We start from the raw sequence: 16,281 nt of genomic DNA on the forward strand, positions 1-16,281 counted from the left end.
TTCTCCTGTCTGTTGAGGTCTCAAAAGTGACCTTGACAAGTGATTTCTCTCACTTCTTCTGAGTGTGAATAATCCCAGTTATTTCTGTGCTGATCGTTTGTTTCTATTGTGGATTTCCTTGAGCCTAAGAAACTTGAAATGGCAGCTTTTATCTTAAAATGTTTGAACTTGATTGAGACACAATAAGGCTGTAGCTGTCTGGATATGTAGATACATATCTAGTTTTGGCACCTATATGGCCTTCGCTGATGCAGTTCTCAAGCATCCTGCAATCCTAGCAGGGTTTTACTCCCACTGTCCCTGCCGAGCAGGGAAGTACTAGCTGTATTTTGCAGACAGGTAGCCAAAGTGTGGCACAGAGTGAGTGGCCTGTCCAGGAACTCCTGCAAAGCCCAAGTGCACAGCAATACCCACTAGGTCAAGCTTACCCGCTCACCATATTATCAGAGCAGTTGCAGGAACAAAGTAAAAGCAACCTTGTTTATTATAAGTTAACACATCTTTGATAGTTTTAAAATAAGTTGAAGTGTGGAAAATGTTATTGTTAAAAGTACACCTGTACAATCAAATCAGTTTGATAGCTAAGAGCAAGTTCTCTTATCAGGCTGTAATAAAAGCAGGCTGATTAAGCCTCAGGGGCTTCAATAAACCAATTCAGGATTTATGGTGGTGGAACTTAAAGGAGGGAGTGAGTGTGCCAGCAGATGTACACCAGTAAGCAGCTGCAATGACAAAAAGAGACAATCCTTTGCCTCCTGTCATTAAGAGAAACTGATTTCAAATGAAACATTTTACTAGTTGGCCCATCAGTGAATGCCATATTTTCCTACAGGATGGATATGCACCATCAATTAAGTTGTTGATGTTCGTATGTACAATGGATGGAGGAGTGTGTGCAACCCCTATATAATCTAATGTAACCCATCCTACCTCCTGTTTACAGTCTGCAAAAGGAACGTTAACAGGATAGTGCAGGGAGGAAGGCAGTGATTTGCTGGGGCTATCAGCTGACAGGTTCTGTTATAACTGGCTCTACCTGAAACTTTCCTAGTCCTTGTGTTATCTGGTCAAAATTTACTTACCCACCTATACCTTCTGCTTCTGTGGTGTGAAATGGGAATAAGGATGTTTTATCTGTACTTGCCCAGCACTGCAAATCATGGAACCATTTGGTTTGGAAGAGACTTTTGGAGGTCACTGCCCAATCTCCTTTTGAGGTTGGCTTCACGGTTCGACCAGGTGGCCTAAGGATGTCCCCACTTCTGGCTGGTGATACATTACGCATCATGTCATAGGTTAGGGGAGGGAGCCCCTGGTGCAAGCATCTGAAGGGATGCTTCTGGCATCCTGGGCACCATAGGAAGCTGGGGCTTTACGCTGCAGGTGGGATGTGTGCTCTGCACTCCAGAAGCCCTTTGGCTGTCTCCTCGCTGTGCAGCGGACAGGAGCCAGCACACCGTTACTCCTGCAGGAACACCTGTGGCTTCCCAGTGTGTCCATCCCCTGCACACTGGGAAAGGGGAAACAGGGTGTGAAACAGCCTTACTGCTCCCCTGCCTGCACCACGTTCTTCTTCAGTTCTGCCTTGGGGAGGACAGTTTCCCTCTGGCAAAGACCGTGGCCTGCACGGTGAGAACAGGGAACCAGGAGGAGAAGCTTCTGCAAGCGAGCAGCAGCATCCGCGCTGCACCGCGCCTGTAACCTGCGCCCCGGGCACCCTTCTGCTGCCCGCGCCCGCTCGCCCCGCCGCCAGCCGTAATTAGCCCGAGTGCTCATTAAAGGCCGCTACCGCGCTTGGTTGGTGTCCGAGCGCCCTCTACTGGCGCGGACCGCCGGTTTGGGCGGAGGGGGGGGGAACCCGCGGTGGGAGAGCAGGGAAAGGAGGGGGAGAGGAAAAGAAGAGGGAGAGGGAAAAGAAAGGGAATAGAAGTGAGAAGAAAAGGGAGAAGAGGGGAAAAGGAGAGGGAAGGGAAAGAAGAGGAAGGTGGAAGGGAAAAGAAAGGGAGAGAGAAAGGAGGGGGAGAGGAAAAGGAGAGGGAGAGGGAAAAGAAGGGGAATGGAAGTGAGAGGAAAAGGAGAAGGGGGGAAAGGAGAGGGAAGAGAAAGAAGAGGAAGGGGGAAGGGAAAAGAGAGGGAGAGAGAAAGGAAGGGGAAAGGAAAGGAGAGAGAGTAAAAGGGGGTTAAGGAAGGGAGGGGGAAAGGAAGGGAGGGAAATGAAAGGGAGAGGGAAAGGGAAGGGAAGCGGGACTGCCTTTACCCTACGCATTGGTGTGTGTGGGTAGAATCCTGTACTGTGTGTAGGATGTTGCTGAGCACTCAAAACGTGGTCAAGTTTCCAAGAATCCCTCCTACTCTCTTCCCCACTCATTGTAAATCTTCCCTTTTTTAAGCTATGTTGTTTAGTGTCCAGGTTGAATTATCTTACGTCCTTTCTATTGCCACCTTCTCTGATGGTGCATGGAGACAGGCAGTAGCATGGGTTTATCCTTTAGTCTTGCTCTGTCCCTGGGAAGGAAGCATCATTTTGAGCTATCATTTCTCATCTCCCAAGTACCTGATTCTAACAGTGTTGCTGCAGAGAGGCCCCAGACCAGTTAATCTGAGGAATTTAATGCTGGTTATATATTGGCATATATGGAGATTCTTCAGGATCAGCTTTATAATTGGTTTCTTGGCTGAGAAGAAATAATGTATGTGTCACACTGTATTTACACAATGGCCATTATTAGAAGATGCATAACTTATAAAGGCACAGTAGGTAGAGTAATGGACTATCAGTGAAATAATGGTCTTGCAGAACAGTCTTGAGTATAAACATAATTCTTATTCATTTAAATACCTTCTGCTATGTTCAATGAGCTGTAATCCAGTGAAGGCTTTCTTTTTCCCCCTTCAACCAGTTCCACAAGGGATTCTACAGCCTCTTATAAGGGGTGAATTCCAGCAAGAGAGGAACTGAGTGAAGAACCACAGTAATTTGCCACAGGGACCAACAAAGACTGAGAACATCAGGGAAAGGAACGACTTCTACATAGCTGTCAAAAAGTACCTGGATGGCCAGAAAAGGGAATTACTCTGTTCTTGGCTGTCACACATGCAGGAGATTCAAGGAAGCTGAGTTGAATGAGGCAGGAGGGTTCTTCAGAGTCAGAGCAGCCTTTGCCCTTGTTCAGCTCTCAGGTCAAACTGGCCGCTACTATGTGGAGCCTGCTCCCAACCTTGTTTCACTCACCCAAGGATCCCAGGAGAAGTCAGTAGTTGTGTAAGGCTGGAGATGCTGTGTGGTATGCAAGGGAGTGGGGAAAAAAGCAAACCTTTGGCTTATGGGCCACAGAGCTGACATAGACTGAGGTTGTGGGCCAGCCACAATTGTCTTGGGACTGCTGTTCTCTTCTGCTGGCACGTCATCTGCCTGCAATAATGTGCTGACTGAGCCTGCTTGTCTATTGTAGTGCCTATCCTACCATTTCTTTGCCCTGTAGAGCATTTCTTTATTTCAGTTGTGGATCACAGCAGCTAGGCTTGTTTCTGTCCCTCTTCACTCTAGGCAGGAATAGAAGGCAACCGGGTTCTTTCACAAGCACAAATACCACCTTAGGGTGTGGAAATGTGCACTTCAGTATCCTTGCTGCTGAGACCTGTGAGTCTCTCTTTAGTAGTCATGAAGTTCATATCAGCATGTTCTTTAAGCTTTGGTTGTGGTATTTAATAGCACAGAGGAGGCTCACTCAGATAGCCCTCCTCTCCCAACCACCAGACTACACAATGTGTGTTGCAGTGCTGTTGTAGTATCCCACATACCGTAGAAACTTGCAAAAGGTAGGAGTAGTATGTCTTCCTAGGAAAGATGGTAGGGAGAAGTTAGAGATGAGTGTGTTTTAGTCAGTGAGCTTTCTGCAAACAGAGACTTGGTAATGATGAAAAAGAAGCTTTCTTTGAGGAGGGTTTCAAAGCACTTGTGGGACTGGCAAGTGCAACTAGCAACCAAGATGCCTATGGGTAAAAATGTGTATCAAAAGAAAAATAAAAAGAATAGCTTTAAAGAATTAAAGCTTTGGCTTCTTTTCCTGTCCTTCCTTAGGAAAGGATATAAACTAGCAGCAAAATGTTCTCATCATCAGCAAAAACTCTAGTGCTGTCAGAAAGATCAGAAATGTGTTAAACTTCTGCAGATGCAAATTGAAGTTGTATCAGATCTGATCACTGAAGGAGCTGCATGCCCTGAAATTCCATATGAAGCCATGCCCAGCAGCTCCCAGAATGCCCATTGGGATACAAGGTTCTGTCTACAGTCCAAAACAGAGGGTGGCTTGTAAGCATTCATCTTTCAAAAGTAATTTTCTTGCCATTGTAATGAATATGAACAGTCTTATACTGACAGCATGGGATAAAGAAGCGTAGCAGTGCATGTGGCCCCTTGAAGGACCCTTGGGAATAGCTGGTGCCGCTGCATAACAAAACAGTACCCAAATACTGGAAATTAGCTGAGAGCTACAATCCCCAGCTGACAGCCCCAAAGGAACTGAGAGGACCAGAGGCACCTCTTTTGGAGGGATAGGCTTTCAGAAGGGCTGAGGGACCAAGAGACTGTTGCTAAGTGAAAGAGTTTTTATTCCCCCCTAGATTAACTTTAAAGGGCATTTCTGTTCAGCTTGTTCAAAAAACGTTTAGCACACAGCTATGGCTTTTGTTGTCCTTGGCTAACAGAAAGCAAAACCAACCTCAGCTGTGTACTCAGAAAGAAAATTATGCTTAACATACGTTTTCCCTCATCATCTCTCTGCTGTTCATCTAACCTGCTTTGGAGGAGGAATATCTGGAGGCAACCTTAGGTAATGTCATGTACTAAATACTTGCCCTTCCTAGCAGGCGTAGCAAGAGTGATACTGGCTGCAGTGTTGCTTTTAGTGATGATTTCTACACTGCAGGAACAGGAGTGCAATAACTAAATTCATTTTGCTCAGGTCAGGATACAGAAAGTAAATGGCAACAACTTCAAGTCATTAGTGTAATATCTGACACTGCACACTTTTTTCTAATTCACTGTCATAGCTGTTGCTTATTGCAGCACCTGAGAATGATTTTTCACAAAAGAGAAACTTGGAAGAGTGAACAGATTTTACCTGGAAAATCCCTAAAAAGAACTACATCACAATGGGCAAGCCCGATCCTCCTGGCATTTTGTCACTTCCATGTGGAAAGCAGAGAATTTAAATCAAAACTTATTGAAATAAATGACAGTGAGGGTTCTGATCTTAGCATTTCTGTCTCTTTGGTAAAGATGTGAAAGGGACTTATTTGTATGAGCTGTTTCTTCCATTGCTAATAAAACCCTAGTCTCTTGACAGTTGCCACCATCTCTTGAGACTCAGCAGGGTGTGAGAGACAGGTATGGGCATGAGAACACAAATGTGTCCATGTTGCCCTTCTCACACCCTCTTACCTGTTAGAGCTCTTATTACCTGTTTTATAACAGCAAATCTAGATCTCAGCAAAGCTCAGTGTTGCATTATGCTTCTGCTAAAATAGGGATGAACATCTTCCTTCTGAACAGCAAGACCCATATTCATTCAGTGGCATCAATCCTGAAGAAGCCAGTTCTGTTTGGTGGTGCACTGTGAAGATCCAGTTGGATCCAGTCACATGTCTTTGCTGGCCTTTTGTGCTGTGTTTGAGGGAGTGAAGTTACTACAGACTTTCTCAGCCATCTCGTTGCCCTGTGAATGTTATGAGCAACTGATATACCTCACAGGGTGTTCACTCAATAACTTGAACTGCTGATGCTCTTTGCCTTGCACATCATGATTTGATATGCATAAACATCGACACTGTACTAATTGTTTATTGGTTTTGGCTTCTCTTTGAATTTTAGACTAGGAATCATAGTCTAAGAAATAGGTTTTTAGGTCAAATTCTCTCTTGCTTTTCCCATAGTATGTCATTTCATGAACTTGAATCGGGTTTTTTTTTTCATTTGTGTTCTTTGGAACTATAGTGTCTTTTAGCTAAGCATATATCCCATGCTCTAACAGAACTTGTTTTTGCCAACTGTTTTCAGGACCTGTGATACAGTGGCTTCCCTGAACTGCTGAAATCAGCATATTTTTCTTTCTGTCACTGTAAGGTTCTGTTAATTTTTTTCTTCCTAAATGCTGAAAATGTGGGGATTTAAATGCTCTTTGCTATTCTGCCCTTATAAGACAGTGGATTTCAGTTAATGCAAAGCTAGAGGGGAGAAATATCTCTCTGTGATAGTTTTGTGACTCTGTGGAATGAAAAGGAATGTACTTTTTTTAGTTGGTGTAGACTGATTTGTTGCCTTACTAAGCATATGACCTGTCCTGAAATCTAATTGTCTTCCTTATCTGTGTTCTAGTTGCAGCTAAAGGCAAAAAAAAGTTTGTAAAATACATTTTCAGTTATCATGCACTTAATTTATATAAGTAAAGTATTATGCTCCATCAATAAACCTTGAAACACCTCGCCAAAATTCTCTCTATCAATACAAACATGGTATTCATGTTCGATTTAGGAGCAAACGGTGGCTGTGGTATTGTTGAGAGATTTTTGTATAAGTAAATCGCTGCCTTCCTTGCACTAAGTACATGTTCCTTTGATAGGTTCATAAACAGGAAAGTAGCTTGGTCAAAAATAATACTTTTAAAATAAATGAACAGAATTCCTCATGGCTAAAATATTTGTGTATGTATCCCTGTCCTTCTTACAGGAATATCTTCAGTAAGGCGCAGAACATTGCTGTGTAACTTACCTCAGCTGAAGTCACCCGCATAGGTTGGTAAGAATTACTATCATTCTTGAAGGGGTGTATTTGCTTCAGCACTTCTCCTAATCATACCAGAGAGCACTACGTGTTGCAGGGCAAAGAGTACCAGTCAATGACTTGTGAGCATTTCAGGCATGGATTGCATGAGTGACCTCATTTACATGCCAGGATGTGAGCGCAGGCCAGGGAACAGAGAACTGGCAACTGTGGCTGTGAGAGAAAATACCCCAGCAGCGGTTGTTGAGGCTGGAGTCAGCATACTGTTATAGGAATGAACTATGGGCATGCTATGGAGTGTGCTGAAGCAAGGAGATGCCTGAACAAGTAAAAAGAATTGCTGCTGTAAATCAACTCTTTCTCCTTGGGTTTGATTCCTGGGTAGGTGGTGTCTATTTAAGTTTAGCATATGTCTCTCTATTATACAAAAAAATTGTCTGTGTCTTTCAATATGATCAAACCTCTTTTGTAAACTAAATCATCAGCCATTATAAATCCATCACTTCCTTCATTCCTCAGGGATCTCTGGTACTGATTTTTCAAAGTGACTTAGAGAAAGATTAATATTGACTTAATTCAGCAGACTTTATTTTAAATGCCTTATAATTTCCTGGAATTTAGATATATTTTTTTTCCTGAAGGGAGTTCATCAATGAGTTTTTTAAATGCATCTGCAGCAGGTCAATCAGTATATACGAATGCTCTGTTTGACACTGGGCAGATGGCGCATGTATGTTCCTCCTCTGCAGTAATATGCGCAACAAGTATTGCTCTCTTATTGCCTGGTCTGCAAGAAGAGGTTTACGAATCTGCAAATGTTTTTGGTGTTAGGCTTCATCCATATTATCAAACTGATTTTTTATATTAGTGCTTAGCCAATGGAATTTCTTTTGGCAGATGGTTCATTAGAGTTCTTGATTTGTGCCTCTTTGCGTGGCACTTTTATTCAGATCACATAGATCCAAGGATTGTGCTGGTTAACCTCCCTGTATGTGACCTATGACATCCATACCCAGAATCTTTTCAACTCATTTTAAAGCTGAGTGAATATTAATCCTAACATCAGAGATACAGATGTACTTGTGACCTAGAGGACCATTGTTTCATTTGGTCTGATTAATTACAGCATTATTCCAGTTTTGCTCTTGTGTGGATTTATATTAGAGTACAACTTCAGTAATGTGATAAATTAAAACCAGTGTGCCAAAACCTGATTCACCTGAAGTCAGTGGCAGCAATATTGTTGACCTCACATAGCAGAATGACCTGTTTGAAAGCAGTTGCGATGTTCCCGTATCTCAACTTTGTCATGGTTTTTTGTGACTGAAATTGGAAAAAAGCCAGAATTCTTATTTTGTTCGATATTTTTATTGTTGTTGTTGATGTTGGTTGGTTCCTTGCTTTTTCTTTTTCTTTTTCTTTTTTTGTTATAGCTTTCTGTTTGCTCTCAGCAATGTGCTGTTGTGCTGCTTTTCCAAAACACAGTATATATCTGTTACAGTGTCCGGTTCAAAGGATGCAGCTCTGCTGCCAGTGTCTGTTTTGTTATTGTCTGCCCTGCATTCTCTAGGCCTGCAAAAAAATCTGATTTACTGCCTTACTGTTGCCCAACCGTGGGACATTCTTGTGGCTTTAACTGTATGACATATCCTTAAGAACGGTTTTAATTTGATTTTTAAAGCATAATTGATCAAAAGAAGGGAAGTTTACTGGCCCATATGCTTGACCCTTATTTAATGAATAGGAGCTTTTCCTGCTCTGTAAGCCATTTGTTCTTGAGTCTGCTAGCTGGCTTTTCATACTTGAAAGTATTTTTTGAGTGATGTAACATGGACTGTCCTATTTGATAGTGGGGATTTAACACCATTTACCTCAGTGCAGCTCTGACAGTTTTACCAGCTGAGGATTTTGCCCTGATCTCTGCTGCTTTAATTTCACACAGGCACTCTTCCAGCAGCTCTGGTCAAGGTTAAATCAGCTTTTCACAGCAGTCAGAGAAAACATCATTGATTCATTCTATATTCTACATATGAGCCTTTATTTTATTACTGCCTGTTTAGAGATCTGTGTCAAGTGCCAAGCAGCTATCTAAACACTGAATATCTCCTTGTAATAGAGTTACATGGTTCCCTTAAAATCATGTTTGAATTCCATGTTTTAAGGCAGTAAGATGAGCCAGCCATACCACAGTGTCCATGGTGGCAAATGAAAGAGAAAGTGGCAGACATGTGACATAGTTCCTGAGATTACTTTACCTCTTATGTATGTAGCAACCTCACTCATGTAGTCTTTACCCTTTTACTTTGTGAAAGTGCTGTGCATGTACCAGCAGAATGGCCATCACATGAAGAGGTGTCATTATGTACATGTGAGGAGTCCTCTGTAATGAAAGGTATATAGTCACAGTAAATTGTTCATATTTTCTTGCTTTACTTCTTTGCAATTGAAGTGGGCTTTTACAGGATTGGTAGCTCCAGCTTTGAAGGATTAAAATATCTGCCCCCTCAAAAAAGTCAGGAGTGCTGTGTCTCAGCACATGCATCCCTTAAATACATCATGTATTTAGGGAATAAGCAGTCAGCTTAAAGATATTCTGCCTAGCTTCTGGGAACCTGCAGCTTATGCTGCGAACTCTTATTAACTCACTCTGAAACTTCTGTCATTGATTTAATAGCATAACAATTCCCATTCTAGTATCATGGTACCTATAGCTACAGTGTTCACACCATGTAATATACATCATCTTCAGAGGCATCCACTGAATATGGGAAACTCAGATTAATTCCAGCTGTTGTTATTGCTTTTAACCCAGTGAGCTTTTGGGATTTATTCCCACTGTCTCTTAGGTTGTGATAGTGCACTGGATAGTCTTGTATGGCATCTCGATTTTGCTATAATGAATATGGAGTCCATTATGTAGCAAAAGAAAGTTTGGATCTGACACATGGAAGACTAAGAGAAAGAATAGGAGTGGAGAGAGAATGTTAAAACTTTTAGAGATTTTGAGAGTCTTTGGCAGTCGTGGTTATAGACCTGTTCTACTCAGATCAACCTCACATGAAAATGAGATTGGACTCATGCTTACCCTCGCTTGCCTTGACTGAAATGGATCTCCAGCTAGCTCCCATTGGTACATCCACAACAGGGAAATAGTTGGATATCCTGCTAAACCATTTTTGTGACCACAGCCTGTGCCAAGATCTGGACTTACTTTTCCAGTTTTGCATATGGGAAACTTTATAGTATGTGAAATATAGGGGGGACACCTGCTTCTATACAAGTTATGTTAAAGTTCTGCTGGGCTTATGTGAAAAACAAAATGTTCACTACTTCTTCCAGGATCAGTTGAGAGGCTGTGCTTTCGTGTCTTATTGAACAGTAGGAGTGATAATCTAAGCACATCATTTTTGATTGCTGTTGCTTCATTTTCCACCTGCCTTAAATCTGCTTTGCTGCATACCAATGTCTCAGCAAATGTCAATTCCCAGGAGCCACATCTGCCAGTTTCCTGCCATAACCACCAAACCACACACGAAGGATTCCTCTCAGTATGTGGTGTACTCATTTGGCCTTGGAATCACAGTCCTGTTGCATTTTAGACAGTCACTCAAGTCAGTAAGAGTCAAGGAGAAGTTCGTAATGAAGGAAAGTATATGGTGTCCCTCTGTTTAAATCTAGACCAGGGATATTGTCTCTATGCACAGCAGCAAGGCAAGAAACATTTATTTGCTGTTGCAAATGGCGAAATCACAATCCTGGAAGGTCAAGGGTGGGGAAACCCTCAGATAAGACTTTTTAAACATCTTTAGCTTGCAGGTTTGGTTTGGGTTTTTTTCTTCCCTTACCAACCCGTTATATTCTACTTTGCAAAATTCCATCTCAGACTGATCACAGTGCTTTGCAAATGCTGTATTCGTACCTCTGCACCGGCACCTAGCCTTTAAAGGGGGAAGCTATAGTATATGGCCTTCGGTTTTGCCAGATTATAGGTTTCAGACAGGCTCCATGAGGCTGAGGAGCCGTAGCTGATCCTGAAGGAACAGAACCAGCAGCAGGAAAGATTCTGTATGCTCAGGGTAGAACTGGGCAGTCCCTCTACTGGGAGGGACTATACAGAGTATAGCACAATAGTATGTTGCTATACAGAGTATTAGGGGTACCTGCTAGATGAAATGTTTTGCACTGACAGTAATTTTCTTCTTTTTGTCCTAATAGCAATGTTCAGCCTGCAACTGTTTCCACTGTAGAATGCCTATGTTAAACCTACTTAATCTGGAACAACCACTAGAAATCTGAATAATGAAAGTCACTGGGGCCTCTGTAAGGGAAAATAATTTTGGGGTATCTTCACATGTTCCATGTACTTACTGCTTTATATTTCATTTCCATATCAAATCTCTGCTTGAGATTTCCAAGCAAATCATGAGGCAGATTTGTTCTGTGAATTTGAACATGCTCAGTTCACAAATGCTTGAACTTTTGTTGCTAGGAGTGTCAAAGTTTAAGCCAAGCTGAAGGGCAGCCCAGTTTTGTCATGGTCAGAGCAAAACCTTTGATCTCAAACATCTTTATTTATCCAAGATCCAAACCCTGGCCAAAGCTTCACATCTTTAGCCCATCTCTCATAGTGAGATTGAACATTCTTTTACCGAGAGGGTGCCACCAAGAAACCACATATAATGTCCTTAATCCCAAGATGTGTTTTTAACTGTAATAGAATTTTAGTGTTGCCAGAGGTAAATAGAAGATATTAGAAGGAATATTGTGGTAGGCTGCATTGTGGTTTTGCTGCACTCATCCTTGAGGCTCAGCTCCAGGCAGAGGTTCATAGCAAAGAAGGGATGTGCTGCGCCAGCTTGCTGCTGAGCAAAGAATGTGGTTGACTTTGCGTATGTCTGTACTTCTGTCTCTGTGCAGCCTGCTCATTGTTGAACTGGACGGCTATCATGGAAAGACCACTGATTTTCTTCCCATGTTCTTTAACTGTAGTCACATGTGGCCAAGCTAAACCCCCGCAGTGCAACTGTTTTTTCCTATTTACACATGTTACTAAGAAACATCAGCTAAGGATATGTTATTACAAGTTTGGGAATGACCCCATTCTTGGCACAGGGCCAAGCCAAACATTTTATTTCATTTAGAAAAGCAAAAAGTGATAGAGTCAGTAGTTGTAATTATGATTGGCAAGCAGAGGTGGAGTGCTACTATGAAACAGGAAGACGGGAAATTCCAATAATCCTAATTAATAAGTATAGTCATTAATTCCATCAGCGGGGTTGTAAAACACAAATGTCATTCTGTCTTAAGAGCAGTTTGGCCAGGAAAGGGCACAGGAGAAAAACTGTAAAGAAAAAGGCTGATTCATTGATGTAGGCACCTTGATATGATAAAGTTGTCAACACTGAGATTTTTTTAAAAGCTTGGTTTTCTTAGATTCAGTAAGCTTCACGTCTATAATAAAAATGAAAAGGAAATTAAAAAACAGAAATATGATTTAAGTAGCAATAAAACAGACCTAGAGGCAGGAGAAAAATGATGAGACAGTCTTATGAAATAGGCAAAGAAGAATCTAAAAAACATTTAATTGTCTCTAAGCACAACACAAAATGCTTTCTCTTTGTCACACCAGTACTGTTGTAACCAATTTCTTAGTCCTCCGCTTCACCTCTTTACATATACAAGAGGGAATATGTTGCTTTCTCTTTGACTGTCTCTTGTTAGAACATATGAACCACAACATTCTAGTAACTAAATTGCCCTGGTTTTGTGGTTATTTTCTGAAGAGGGACAGTAATTCAGAAATGACTGTTTTCCTCACTTTGTACTGGTTATTTCATTGTGGACTCTAAATGCTGGCATGAGACACACTGACTGCACTAGAGTAGAATTCGGAGGGGATGTTACTGGCGCACCCACTTGCACCGTTCATCTTGAGAGTTTGTCAGTGTTTCAGTTGCAAACCACTCCTTGTAGAGATTTATAACTAGGTCACAAAAGTTCCCTCCCAGCTAAAATTTGCACTTCTTTTTAAGTTTCATGGCACAAGCACAAAATAGAAGTCTGATTTTTTTCATGGGATATATTTCCTCATAATGCATAAAGATTTACACATTTATATCCCATTCTTATTTGGGAATTACACATCAGACTCCATCCGTATCCATCAGCATAGGGATATAAAGGCAAATCATCACCTGATTGTCCCTGACCTCAGTGAAGCCCACAGAACAGCACCAGTTTACAGTAGCCAATCTGGCTTATAGTCAGTCTCCTTCATTTGCTGGCTGTGGTCAAATTGGTTTTGTCAGCCCTTTGACTGATATTTCAGTATACTTCCTAAACTAAGGGTGAAGAAGAGGGACAATCAATTTCAGTGTACCTTATAAAGCTGGAGTCAGAACAGCATGTAGCAGTTATTAGAGACTGAAATACTCTTTTTATTTTTCTCTGTCAAAACTAGCAGCCTAAATCTGAACAGCTGGAAAAGTGTGGAGTCCACAGTATCCACAGCCCCCTTTCACAGGATGATCCCCACTGTTATGCCATGTATGAAGTTTATTAGGCACACTGAGAAATTGACATTTCATTTGTTTATAAGTCATACATCATGTCAGATATAAGGATTGATGCACTTTTTGCCTGTCTGTTAGCATTTGTGGATAAAAGCTGGGCTTCAGTTCATGAGCACCATTTACAAATGCATTAGGGCTGGCTGTAAGAGAAGCGTATGAGCCATTGTGTCAAAGGTCCACTTCCTTCCTAAAGCCTTAGCAGACCCAACAGAGATTTATGTCTTTCCAAAGAGTACTGACTGTTCTTCCACAGTTACCCTGGACTCTTGGAAGATCTTTCCTTTCAGCCAGAAGCCAGATCTTCAGGTAGTTGTGGTGAAAGCTGCGGGCTAGACAATTAAAGGATAGTGCAGTTGAAACAGTGCCCAATCCATCCTAAGCACAGGCTTTTTGCAAAACACCACAAAAATACTTAGGCTGCCATTGCACATTACACTTTTTCTAATAACACTGCTATTTCACCAATCCAGTTTTCAGGGATTTAGTTCTCTTTTGTAGCCACAGCCACACTGTATTTCCTTAGCCAATAACTAGGACCATGTGAAATACTCTCTTGTCAAATCCCAAACCACCAAACACCGGCCAGGTTTCAGTTTTCATTATGAACTCAAAATTCAGACCAGGATGGTCTGTTGAGGAAATGGTCTGTTAAGGTTCACAAACCTTGCAAACAAACTTTGGCCCTACTTTGATTAACCTCGTTTCTAATGGGTGGAGGCATGTTTGAAAACCAGGTTGAAGATGGTTCCTCCTGATGCATTTCCCAGGTCTTTGGCTAAGTCAACCAGACAAACCAAGCCTCCCCTTAGCCACTGCTTCTGAACAAAATTTGTAGCAGGGTCTGGCACTCTTTACCTCTCAGGTGGTTAACCTATGTTTAAGCACAGCACTGAAAGAGCCATTTCAAATGATTTTGAAACATGCCTTATTCTCAGTACACGCATGGAACTAACTAATCAGAGATGCATGGATATAGTGTTCAGGCTTCTTGGTCTCCATCCAACGGTACTCAGAGCTCAAGGTTTTAAGTTACTGCTTTGTTAGTTATATATCCAGAACAGAATGACAATTTTAACTTCTAAATACTTCTAAATAAGCTGATTAGAAAACCCCCCTTCCTCCCAATTTGACTGCTCTGAAACAACTCGCAGCATTACAGCATTCAGTAGGGGTGGAGGGGTGGGGGGTGCATGCATGATGGAGATAGTTTTGCTTTTGTTTTTTGTCTCTCCTGGTGTTATATTCCTGAGACATTGTTTATCACCAGATGAAAGCCTTGGCAGTGAAATATTGCTGTGTGGCTTACATTAGTGATAGTAACAGTCTGTTCCAGGATTACCCACCCAAGATGCCTTTGAATTTGTTTGATTGAATTGACCCATTGAAGCCTCAGACATGGCTAATCTTTGTTCTCTGGCAGACTGTCTTCATTAGGACATGGCAGGATCCTGCAGAAGCAGCATTTTGCTGGGATAGCGTCGTTTCGCAGTATGCAGAGGTTACAGTCAGTAGGTTTATTACCTGGCAGCACAGTGCATATTTAGATGCATACTACATGGGAAGCCAAAATAGGCAGACTGTGTATGAAGGGAAACTCTTAAGTTAGAAGAGACACTAAATCCAGTATTGGTTGTGACACTGTTGAAGCAAATTCTGGCTGGCAAACATGAATGAGACTGAGTAATGCTGCAATCTATCACCTCTCACCTTAGTTAGTGTGACAGCACTTGCAAGGCATCCCATGTAAAAACATAACATATCTTTAAAAGTGTTAGAAACTGGCATGAGGTGGCTTACTTGATTTGAAACACAGTTATCAAAGAACCCAGCCATCTTTCAGTTCAGCTATATCCATGCAGCAGCCGTCACTTCCAAGAGTGCTGTGGGTTTGTAAACTGTCCATACAAAATATTTTCCTCTCTTTCTCTCCCAATACCTTAGTTTATCTACATACTTAGAAGATGTCCAACTTTCTGTTCTTGATGTTCTGTTCATTTCACTGTAATGAGTCACGTAAGAGAAGTAAATTTTTTTCCTGTGTGACTGAGCTGTTTCCATCTTAGTGAAAGGGGGGAGAAAGGATGGGAAAATGTACTTTAGAGGGAAGTAGAGGATTTGATGCACACGCATTAACGCCAAGTATCAGAATATTGTCCACAGATTAGGACATATACTGAGCATGAAAGAAAATATCTACATTTGATTAAAAGAAGTGTTTTGATCCTGAATGCATCCATTGATCTGTCATAATCACCACCACCACATGTTCATGATATTGAGAAGAAAGTCTCAAACTGTCTAGGAAAGGGGACAGTGTGTCAGGTGGAGGAATGAGGAGAGAGCAGGATCCACCAGAAGAAGGAAGGGAAATGATAGCGGATAAGAAGATGGAAGAACTCTAGTGCTGGCTGGGAAATGAAGGCACGATTAGAACATAGCTGGGCAGGGGAAGGAAGAGGTGTGCAAAAGAGGAGTCTAGATCATGAATCAGGGAAAAAATTGAACAAACTGTCTGGGTAAAGATTTGAGAACAAACAGCTGATGATAAGGTAGGTATAGACTATATATCCTATGTGTTGGAACGTGGGAAAGGGAGATGCACAAGGAAGGGTAGATGGTCAGGGAAAGTTGTCATAGAGTGGCAAGAATGAATACATGAGGAACTACAATGTAAAATGGGAATTGAGGCTGTCTGGACAATAAGACTAGAACTGGGAGAAGAAAAGGGACTGTGCATAAGCATCTAGAGGACTCAGATTTGTTAAGCAAGGGGAGAGACATGCTGGGAGCAGCGGGTGGAAAAGTCTCATGAGGAAGATGAAATTCGGATCCTGAGGCAGCAGCAGGGAAGAGATTAATGAAGGCAAAGCTGTGTCAGAGAAGGTGAGACAGGAGGGACAATGCTGACAGGGGATAGACAAATAGCTG

The 16,281-nt window shown here is 41.9% G+C and overlaps 1 long non-coding RNA gene across 5 annotated transcripts in view; it reads left to right on the forward strand.

Moving 5' to 3' along the window:
* The window catches only part of LOC133223842 (uncharacterized), a 487,088-nt gene that overhangs the window by 202,548 nt on the left and 268,259 nt on the right, over positions 1-16,281 (forward strand). The window contains exon 4 of one of the 5 annotated variants that reach the window (XR_009728700.1): positions 5,530-6,403. The exons of the other annotated variants lie outside the window; for them this stretch is intronic. This is a non-coding gene — a long non-coding RNA (uncharacterized LOC133223842). Of the gene's footprint in view, positions 1-5,529; positions 6,404-16,281 lie in introns of those variants that run through there. 5 annotated transcript variants of the gene reach the window in all.

The sequence above is a fragment of the Neopsephotus bourkii genome, unplaced genomic scaffold (assembly GCF_033783945.1).
Source record: "Neopsephotus bourkii isolate Nb327-2 ecotype Australia unplaced genomic scaffold, CSIRO-AGI_Nbou_v1 NB_1655, whole genome shotgun sequence".
Taxonomy (NCBI): domain Eukaryota; kingdom Metazoa; phylum Chordata; class Aves; order Psittaciformes; family Psittacidae; genus Neopsephotus; species Neopsephotus bourkii.